The sequence below is a fragment of the Parambassis ranga genome, unplaced genomic scaffold (assembly GCF_900634625.1).
Source record: "Parambassis ranga unplaced genomic scaffold, fParRan2.1 scaffold_31_arrow_ctg1, whole genome shotgun sequence".
NCBI classification, from domain to species: Eukaryota; Metazoa; Chordata; class Actinopteri; family Ambassidae; genus Parambassis; species Parambassis ranga.
In genome coordinates, this window is record NW_021144801.1 from 1,022,098 (window position 1) to 1,033,529 (window position 11,432).

At 48.5% G+C, this 11,432-nt stretch overlaps 1 non-coding gene across 1 annotated transcript; it reads left to right on the forward strand.

The window, feature by feature from the left end:
• Window positions 1-2,055: 2,055 nt before the first annotated feature.
• On the forward strand, window positions 2,056-2,127 carry trnap-ugg (transfer RNA proline (anticodon UGG)). Its single transcript has one exon. It is a non-coding gene; the product is annotated as a tRNA-Pro (tRNA).
• The last annotated feature ends 9,305 nt before the right edge of the window (window positions 2,128-11,432 follow it).

Sequence of the window (11,432 nt, forward strand, 5' to 3'; positions counted from 1 at the left end):
TCGTCGTGCTGTGTTTTAAGTTCAACAGTGAAAACTATGGACAGAGACAAAGAGGGGGAGCACTAGTGGAGTTTAGGGGGGCGGGCGATCGTGGAAAGAGGAAACTCGTGCTGTGATATGGCAACCATCTGTCACTCAAAACGAGTGAGTTGTAATAAAAATTCATCCCCCCTACAATTGACACTAGAAGAGAACCTATCATTTAAGACCAGAATGTTTTTTTGTACCAGGCTGTAAACATGTTCATTTCTGCTGTGAAGTTGGACATTTTAACATGGGAGTCTATGGGTAATAACACACGTGAATTACAAGTTTTGACACGTGTCGTAAACATTCCAACTTAAGACTAGTGGTTAAGACCTTCAAAGCTCAGTGTGTAACATTGTTGGAAAAAACAGTTTGCTTTGGCATGTTTGTAGAGAAGATTGAAGCAAGGCGTCTGGACTTGTAGAGTTTTCTCTAAGAGGTTTCTCTGCTCATCCAAGCAGCTTCATCAGTTCTAACTGTTGGTGGGAAACATGGTTTATATGTGGTTTACAGACCTATGTGGGTGGGTCTGGGTAAAACTCACAAACAATAGCACTAAATGTTTCCATAGTTACCTGTGATGTTCTGGCTAACGACTATGAAACTGCCGGAGGGGGACTGGTTGACAGCCCTTTGTTCTTACTGTGAGTATGTGCAAACTTCCTGGGAATGGATGGAATCACTGCATTGTATGTGGTAGAAAGATGATGTCTGAGGCCACCACCTCTGTTAAGGGAAGGTTTTTCCAGCTTAACATAGATGCTTCCCTGACTCCTCTTTCATACCACCTTTCCTCTCTGTCTAAAATGTGAACATTGTTGTCCTCAAAGGAGTGTCCTTTGTCTTTGAGGTGGAGGTGAACAGCTGAGTCTTGTCCTGAGGAGGTGGCTCTCCTGTGCTGAGCCATTCTTCTGTGGAGTGGTTGTTTAGTTTCTCCAATGTACAGATCAGAGCATTCCTCACTGCACTGGACTGCATATATCACATTGCTGTGTTTCTCCCTGGGAGTTTTATCCTTTGGCTGTACCAGTTTCTTTCTCAGGATTGTCCTCCAGTGGAGACTGCAACCTTAACACAGTGCCTTGGACGAAAAGCACTTGCAGAATGAAAGGCAGAAATCCAGAATAAGTGGCAGCATTCCAGGATATAGACATCAGTATTCCGGAATGATAGGCAGAATTCCCGAATAACACTCTGTATAGTGGAACAGAAGTCAGCAAGACATCATTCTGGAATGAAAAGCATCCCAGAATGGAAGAAAGCATTCCCAAATGAAAGGCAGAAATCTAGAATGAGAGCATCCTGGAATAGACATCCATCCACCCACTCCATAATGATAGGAAGGATTCCGGAATGGTAGACAAAATTCTGGGATTAAACCCCTAACCCGACAGTGGCCTGTGATGTCATGGAAGCGTGTGTTCCAAAATGGAAGGCAACATTCCAGGACAAAAGTCAGCATAACAGAATGAAAAGCAGATTTGCGGAATGAAAGACACCATTCCAGAATGAAAAGCATTCCCTAATGAACGTCAAAATTTTGCAATGAAATGCAGAAGTCCAGAATAAGCGGTAGCATTCCAGTATAGACATCAGTATTCCGGAATGATAGGCAGAATTCCAGAATAACAGTCAAGTTAGTCAATAGGGCCGGTTAGCTCAATCCCCATACGGCCAATCTGTGTTTTCATTGTTGAAGCGTGGACATGCCTGTTTCACTTACTGTGTGCTGGTTGGTACATTGGACTCAAGGATTGGTTTTTGAAGACACTCCTCCAAGTGGTGTCTTCAGTTCTGCTACTATTCTGGTTGGGAATCTGAGTTTTATGTGTTTAGGATCTCTGTGGGTGGATCTTGAAGGAACTCAGACTTTTAATCTGAGGGCCCAGGGTTCAAGTCCCTGTTCAACACTATATATTCCTAACCTGAAATCTTTGTACATATCTTTACCAATGTCAAACTAAGAAGAACATGTGCTTTGTGTTGTTCTTGCACTGACTGAAACATGAAAAAAAAGAGGTCACATGTGGCTCGTTGGTCTAGGGGTATGATTCTCGCTTTGGGTGTGAGAGGTCCTGGGTTCAATTCCCGGACGAGCCCTCATCTTTCAACTTCAGTAGATTGAAGGTCTGTCTTATGTTTACATGTATAGCAATTGTCTTTAACCCAAACAAGTTCATATTCCAACTTAGACCCTGTAAACAGCACTCTGCTCAAACTCCTAGAAGCAATCTACAACTGATATTGTTTATTCAAGAGAAGAAGTCTTTGCACTGAGGACTAATGTCAGAATGCAGCACAAGGTCCAGGGAGAGCTGAGGAAGAAGTACAGGGGCTGTAAGGCAGGAGTGAAAGTAGAGGCTGCACGTAGACATTTTAAGCCAGCGATCCCCTCGGCAATAATAAGGAATGTCAACTCACTACCGAATAAGATGGATGAGCTGTTTGCGCTGAACAATCAACAGAGTTACTGTGAGTGCAGCTTATACATCTTCACAGAGACGTGGCTCACTGATATGAGACCGGATGCTAACATGGATCTACCAGGCTTTACTGCTGTGAGAGCCGACAGACACACGAACGCTTGTGGGAAGAGCAGAGGTGGGGGGCTCATCACTTACGTGAATGAAGGTTGGTGTTGCCCAGGACATGTCTCAGTGAAAAAGGTACTGTGTTGTCAGGACTTGGAACTGTTAGCCTGCGGCCATATTACTTGCCGAGGGAACTAAGTCATGTGATCGTGCTCTGTGTTTACGCCCCACCGAGCACGGACGCATCAGCTGCCTATGAGAAGATACACACAGTAACAGCAAGACTGCAGACAAAGCACCCCGAGGCGTTTATGGTTCTGGTTCACCTGCAGCCACAGTACACCCCCTGGTCAAAAGGATGTCTAAAACCACACGTTCAATCAGGAAGTGGTCACCTGAGGCAGAGGATGGTCTGAGGGACTGCTTTGACACCACTGACTGGGATGTAATGCTAAAAACACATGTTGAGGACATAGGGGAGCAGACTCACTGCACTCAAAAAACTGATTCAAGCCCCTCTTAGAGGTGAAACATTATTTTGTTTGTCTTATGAAAATGTTATTAATTCCAACAATACCCAAATATGTTTAGCAGATGTAACATAAATATATATTTGCTTTGACTCCCGTGGCCCTCTCAAACCGAATGAGTGTAACTAGCAGAGCAAGAGCATGCGTAGGAGATCAGCCTCTGTCCTACCTGCCATCTGCCTCTGCTTGAAACTACTGTTGGTAAGTTTTCTGTCTTCTATTTAGTAAGTTTATTATCTTTATGTGAAACAATGTGCATGCCTTAAGATAAATGGACATTGAGCTTAAGAAGAAATGTCAGTCATTGTTCACATGGGGGTAGACAGGCTACAAGCAGCTAAGATTAGTTAGCATTTGTTGTAGCTAATGTCTATGGTCGTGTCATATAGCTGTCAGAGGTAAGTGGTAAACACGGTTAGTACTTGGAGTTTTCTACACAGGCACGTTGAATTCATCCTTAATACACTGAGAGCGCAGCTCGCCGCCAGCTAACACAATCCAAAGGTGCTTGGCTTTACTTTTGTAGTGTAGCTGACAGGCTAACGTTAGCCCAGAGCTAACGCTCTGTGTTAGCCTAAGCAGCACTTGTATGCAGGGGTACAGCCAGTGCTTAAGTGTAGTTAATGTGAAACAATACAGTCGTGATTTATTGAAGTGAAGCAGTCGGCATATTTTCGCGATATATTTTATTTTTATATATTTTTTGTCTGCTGGTGGGTGCCTGCTCCCCTGTGCATCAGGCTGGAACTGCGCCGTATGACACAGAGCAGGGGAGACCTGTAAACGTGCTGAAATGACTTTGTTTAGTAAAAGGAAAAGGTATAAATGTGTTCTATAGTAAGGGACCATTAAATTACTTCTGTTGTGATCTGGCACTATAGATAAAAATAAAATAAAAAGAACTCATTGGATGAACTCAGTTAAATTGTGGGAGACTTTTCCATCCAATAAATATGGGTAGCCCCAACTCAATGTGATGTATTTGAGTTGGACCAACATGATTTTTTCCATGTTGGTCCAACTCAACCTAAAAAATACCTATTAAATAATATTTGATTAAAATGGGTTGAGATTCCAGATTAAAGTTTTGGGTGGACCTCAGAGGATTTTCAGATTTGAAATTTCATTGTGAAATTTGGGAGTGGCTGCTGCAGCATAACATCTTTAACATATTTATTACATGCATACCTCTAATATATAATCTCATCTTATGCTCTTAATGACTGTAGCTAATTATATACTTGGTAATCAATTACAGCATCTTGTTATTTGGTCAATGAGATCTGACTCTTTTCTGACTCTTTTATTTTACAGGATGCTGTATGTGGATGTGTGCAGAGTGCAGTTTGGAACCAGGTACTTTTATGCATCTGCAGCTTATCATACACATACACCGCCTACATGCAGATGTACTTTAATACATGGATTATGCTACTACTAAATCACATTTTTACTTGTCCATGGTAATTAATGAATGTAAAATGAAAACTCACATTTCTTTATAGCTATTCAAGTCTGTGTGAGAGTAACTACAACTAACAATACTGTTTGTACTACTACTGTTTTCAAGGTGAATGATGACTTGCAGATCACCAGAAAGCCGCTGCATTGAAGTTCATGGCCCAGCTGAACCACTTCTCAAAGAAGCTTCTGTAAGTTTCCCAGAACAAAGGAGGAACTTCAATATTAATGAAAGATTCACATGTTTATGTGATGCTCAGGATCAACATGAGTGTTATGTGTGTTTGTGTTTTTTAACCCTATAGGAGGGCAGCTTACACGTTCTGAAGACAGGAGCCCAGCGATGTGGGGGTTTCATCCAACTTAATTTGGTATATTGAAATGCAAAGGTTTATGTCCTGGAGGAATGTTATGCACCTTACTGTTTCTATTTCTGCTGCATTTAAATAAAAGGACCTCAACCAGGTGTCATGTTTTTCTTAAGGGGTGGTGTTACGTGGTGAGAGTTGGCCTCTGTCACCTCCTCTTTACTCATCTCTTGTTTTTGCTCTCTCCAGGGGCGATGGTCCAGCTGGGTGGAGTCGTGGCCTCTTCTCACCTGGGTCCCATTTGCTGTCATTTCACCGGCTATTTAAGCACCGCCTTCCCTCTCCTCGGCGCCAGTTCTTCACTGCCGTGAACGTCGTAAGCGACCTGCCACTTTTTCTCTCCGCTCCACGTGCTTAAATTAATTACCTTGTCTCTGCCTAGGCACCCAGCCACGCCACCCGGTTGTTCCTCGCCCTGGACCTGAACTGTGCTTCGCCTCGTGGTTGTTTTGTTTTCTTCTGTTTTATCTGCACTTCGCCCTTGTGGTTGTTTTTTGTTCACCATTAAAGTGAGTAAACTGACCTGCTCTTGGATCTCCGTTTGTGACCGCACACAACAGAAGAACTGGCCAACATGGATCCAGCAGGTACCGATCCTCCGTCAGCCGGTCAAGTCCTCACTCGCCAGGGGATCCTCCTTGGACGACATGACCAGTCACTCCAAACCTTGGAGACAGAACACCGGATTTTTGGGACTCAAATGCTCGAGGTACAAGCCCACTTAAGGGACCTGTCTCACCAGGTCCAGTCTGCCGCTGCTTCGCCTCGGACCCTCGGGCCGGACCACCCACGTGACCTCCACGCCACCGACCCGGAACCTTACCGCGGATCTTCGTCGGGGTGTCGGGGTTTCCTGCTCCAGTGTGCTAACGTCTTTGCACTTAAACCCGTTACCTTCGCCACCGACAGCGCCAAGAACCTGTACATTGTTGGACTGCTTCGCGACAAGGCGCTGCTGTGGGCTGAAGCGGAGGACGCGGTGAGACCTGTCGCCGCTCAGGACCATGACACCTTCCTGATCCGCTTCAGGGAAGTCTTCGACTTGCCTAATCGTGCAGGAGATGCCTCCGAACGCCTGCTAAACCTCACCCAGGGGCCCGACTCCGCTGCTGACTTCTCCATCCGGTTCCGCACTCTGGCACTGGAGGCAGGTTGGAACGAGCCCGCCCTCTGCGGAGCCTTTCTTCATGCCCTCGAACCCCAGCTTAAGAAGGAGATCCTCAGCAGAGGCGCGCCCACCGATCTCCATTCCCTCATCCATCAAGCCATCGAGGTTGACAACCGCCTTCGGGAGACCCGTAGAGGGTCGTCCTCCCGACCCAAACCGGCTCAGCCCCCCTCCCGAGTTCCGGGCTTTCCCCCCGGCTGGGGTCAGCCCAGCACAGCCCCCGAACCGATCAGCGTGCCTGAGCCGATGCAGTTGGGCAGGACTCGCCTCTCTTTGGAGGAAAAGGAGCGTAGAGACAGGGAAGGATTGTGCCGTTATTGCGGTAGCAATAGTCACCAGCTAGCTTCCTGCCACCTTCGGCCAAAAGGGGGAGCTCACCCGTTGGACTAGGGGTTCGGGTGAGTCAGATTTCGTCAAGCCCTAGAAGTACATTACCTATCGTCATCACTCACCTTTCCTCTTCCTTTTCAGTTTCGGCCTTGGTCGACTCGGGGGCAGATGGTAATTTTATTGATTCGGAGTTTCTGACCCGTTGTAGTTTTCCCTCCTCGCCGCTAGGGGAGCCCGTCCGCGCTACTGCCCTTAATGGCCGGGTGATCTCCCGGGTAACCCACCAAACAGTTCCGCTCGAGGTGATCACTTCCGGTAATCACCGAGAGCGGATTAGCTTCTTTGTTATTAGCTCGCCACTCGCTCCTGTGGTTTTTGGTCATCCGTGGCTTCTCTTGCACAACCCTCATCTGGATTGGCCGAGAAACCGAGTATTAAATTGGAGCGACTTTTGTCACGCAAGTTGTTTGCGGTCCGCGCGTCCACCTCCCCTCCCCGCTCCCCTTGTCGCCACTTCCTCCGGATCGCCTAGCCTAGCTTCTGTTCCCTCGGAGTATCATGATTTGGCTGAAGTATTTAACAAAACTAAGGCGCTATCTCTCCCTCCTCACAGACCCTACGATTGCGCCATCGACCTCCTTCCGGGCGCTCCTCTGCCTTCCAGCAGGCTATACAGTCTGTCGCCTACCGAGAGGGGGTCAATGGAGAAATATGTCAACGAATCCCTGGACTCGGGAATCATTCGGCCCTCGTCTGCACCTATTGGGGCAGGGTTCTTCTTTGTTAAGAAGAAAGATGGTACCCTTCGCCCGTGCATCGACTACCGCCAGTTAAATAGTATCACGGTACGAAACAAGTATTCCCTCCCTCTCATGAATTCCGCATTTGAACTTTTGCAGGGTGCACGCGTCTTTTCCAAGCTCGATCTGCGCAACGCGTATCACTTAGTGAGAATTCGGGAGGGAGATGAGTGGAAGACCGCGTTCAATTCTGCACTAGGGCACTTTGAATACCTAGTTATGCCCTTCGGGTTGACCAACGCCCCGGCCGTCTTCCAGTGTCTGATTAACGACGTGCTCCGCGATTTCCTTAATCGCTTTGTTTTTGTTTATTTAGACGACATCCTAATCTTTTCAGCTAACCTCCAGGAGCACGTTTCTCACGTGAGGGCCGTACTACAGCGCCTTCTGGAGAATAAACTCTTTGTGAAGGCTGAGAAATGTGACTTCCACACAACATCCATTAGCTTCCTAGGCTTCATGGTAGAATCAGGTCAGATCAAAGCAGACCCCCAGAAAATAAAAGCAGTGGTGGAGTGGCCCCGTCCCACCTCTAGACTGGACCTCCAGAAATTTTTAGGATTCGCTAACTTTTATCGCCGGTTCATTCGTAACTATGGTCAGCTAGCCTCCCCTCTTACTCAGCTCACCTCCACCTCTAGGCCCTTTCTATGGTCCCCTCAGGCTGAGGCAGCTTTCACCACCTTAAAAACTAAGTTCACGTCAGCTCCCATCTTAGAACAACCCGATCCTGCCAGACAGTTTGTGGTAGAGGTAGACGCTTCTGACTCCGGGGTGGGGGCGGTCCTATCCCAGAGGGCAGCCAGAGACGGTAAACTTCATCCTTGTGCCTTCTTCTCCCGCCGTCTCTCCCCGGCCGAAAGAAATTATGATGTGGGGAACCGGGAACTTCTGGCGGTAAAGCTAGCCTTGGAGGAGTGGAGGCACTGGCTGGAGGGGGCTTCTCAACCCTTCATTGTATGGACGGACCATAAGAACCTGACATTCATCCAGACCGCCAAAATCCTCAATCCCCGTCAGGCCCGGTGGCAGCTCTTCTTCTCCCGTTTTCACTTCACCCTGACCTACCGTCCTGGTAGCAAAAACACTAAACCTGACGCTCTCTCTCGCCAGTTTGCCTCACCAGGACCCCCGGCTGAACCTGAACCTGTGCTCCCTCCTTCTATGGTTGTCGGAGCCCTCACCTGGGACATCGAGTCCAAGATCCGGGAGGCCCAGCACTCTGACCCTGACCCAGGTACTGGTCCCCCCGATAAACTGTTTGTGCCCTCTTCTGCCCGGTCTCAGGCTCTTCAATGGACCCACTGCTCTCGATGGTCGGCTCACCCCGGCATCCGCCGCACGGTCGACCTCCTTCGCCGCCACTTCTGGTGGCCCACACTAGAAGCCGACACTAGGGAGTTCGTCAGTGCCTGCGCCGCCTGTTCCCGTGGCAAGGCCAGTCATCGCCCCCCGTTTGGCCTGCTCCGCCCTCTCCCTCTGCCCGGCCGCCCCTGGTCTCATATAGCTCTGGACTTTGTCTCTGGATTACCCCCGTCAGAAGGTAACACCATCATCCTGACTATCATTGATAGGTTTTCCAAGGCTGCCCACTTTGTTCCCCTCCCTAAACTCCCCACAGCTTTCGAGACCGCCCAGCTACTGGTTCGTCACGTCTTTCGCCTCCACGGCATCCCCCTGGATGTCGTTTCGGACAGGGGTCCCCAGTTCACATCGGCTGTCTGGAGGGCTTTCTGCCGGGCTCTGGGGGCATCCGTCAGTCTCTCGTCTGGCTTCCACCCTCAGACCAATGGACAGACGGAGCGGGCTAACCAGCACTTGGAGTCCACCCTGCGTTGCGTGGCGGCAGCCAATCAATCCTCCTGGTGTTCTCACCTGCCCTGGATCGAATATGCCTATAACTCCCAGCTCTGCTCCGCCACGGGCCTCACCCCCTTTGAAGCCTCTCTGGGCTACCTTCCCCCCCTGTTCCCCGCCCTGGAGGAGGATTTGGCCGTTCCCTCGGTCCAGCACCACCTCCGCCGCTGTCGCCGGGTCTGGCAACGCACCCGTTCGGCCCTCCTCCGGACCTCTGAGAGGAACCAGCGGGTGGCCAACCGCCATCGGACACCGGGCCCTCCCTACCGCGAGGGCCAACTCGTCCTCCTGTCCACCAGGCATGTTCCCCTCCGGACGGAGTCCCGCAAGCTTTCCCCTCGGTTTGTCGGGCCCTTCCGCATCCTGAAGGTTCTCAACCCGGTGACGGTTAAGCTGTCTCTACCCTCCTCGATGCGCATCCACCCTGTATTCCACGTCTCTCAGGTCAAACCTGCTGCCAGCAGTCCTCTCCAGCCCCCCTCGGCCCCCCCTCCTCCCCCCCGCATCATCGATGGGACGCCCACCTTCACTGTGAGCCGCCTGCTGGACTCCCGTCGCCGAGGCCGTGGCATCCAATACTTGGTGGACTGGGAGGGTTATGGTCCTGAGGAGCGCTCCTGGGTTCCTCGTTCCGCCATCCTCGACCCCTCCCTGGTCCGGGACTTCCACTCCTCCCACCCCGACAAGCCTGGTGGTCCGCCGAGAGGCGCACCTTGAGGGGGGGGTACTGTTACGTGGTGAGAGTTGGCCTCTGTCACCTCCTCTTTACTCATCTCTTGTTTTTGCTCTCTCCAGGGGCGATGGTCCAGCTGGGTGGAGTCGTGGCCTCTTCTCACCTGGGTCCCATTTGCTGTCATTTCACCGGCTATTTAAGCACCGCCTTCCCTCTCCTCGGCGCCAGTTCTTCACTGCCGTGAACGTCGTAAGCGACCTGCCACTTTTTCTCTCCGCTCCACGTGCTTAAATTAATTACCTTGTCTCTGCCTAGGCACCCAGCCACGCCACCCGGTTGTTCCTCGCCCTGGACCTGAACTGTGCTTCGCCTCGTGGTTGTTTTGTTTTCTTCTGTTTTATCTGCACTTCGCCCTTGTGGTTGTTTTTTGTTCACCATTAAAGTGAGTAAACTGACCTGCTCTTGGATCTCCGTTTGTGACCGCACACAACAGGTGGTAGGTTAATATAAAGGTAATTTTATAATAATAATTTTATTATATCTTTAGGTTGGACAAACACAAATAACTTTAATTACTAATAAACTAATGTACTTTATTTTAGCTCTATTTGACACAAATAATTTAATTGATATGTTTAGGTTGAATTGGACCAACATGAAAAAAATCATGTTGGTCCAATTCAAATACATTATATTGCATTAACTTACTTGTTTTGAGTTGGAGCTACCAGTATTTATTGGATGGAAAAACTCAATTTAATTGAGTTCATCCAATGAGTATAGGTTAAACAAATGAGTGATATTTAATCACAATAAATATACAGCAACGCAGTGATTAATGTGATTAAATTTGTAATCATGTGACGGCACTAGTTCAAACGTTTGAGTTCAAAGAACAGATGACCTACCAGTGGATGTCATGGTCATGGTTTTCTGCAGAAAGTCTCGTTCGTTTTCTAACATGGCAACCTTCTCCTTTAGAGTTTTCTGTCAACAGGCTCTTGTTCTGACTTTTGCAACCCTCACCTCTCATTAAAGCTGGTTTCCAATGATGTGTGTCTGGGTGCGTACACACTGCCCATAGTTACTGACGGAGCCACTGCGTCACACCCCAGCTGATACATGACCGCACCAGGACTGCTGCTATGACCTATGTTGGTTGTCAGCATTCCTTCCATTCCATTACAGCAGCATGAAAACAAGGTCCTGAGCAGCATACCAATAGATAAAGTAGAAATAAAGACTATGTACAAAGCAACCATAAGATATGCAGATATACAGATGAGAAATGTACAGAGATGTATTATGTCCTGTTATGATATCATGAAAAACTCTGAGTATTACACTGTAGGTGAGGATGTTATTGCACTAAGAGAAAAAACACTGTACTGTTTCCCCATCAGTGTCACTGGGTGTACACATGGTGATAAAGTACAGAGGTTAGAGTACAGATGGACTGATGTTATACAGTCTGACCCCTGTCTGGACAAAAGTCTGTGGCTGAAGGAGACACCCAAGGTCCCCACTGTCTCATGTTTTTATATTTGACTCATTTTCACAGCATGTTGATGAAGATTCTCAGTCATCCAGGTCATCATACGTAGAGAAGATTGAAGCAAGGCGTCTGGACTTGTAGAGTTTTCTAGAAGACGTTTCGCTGCTCATCCAAGCAGCTTCATCAGTTCTA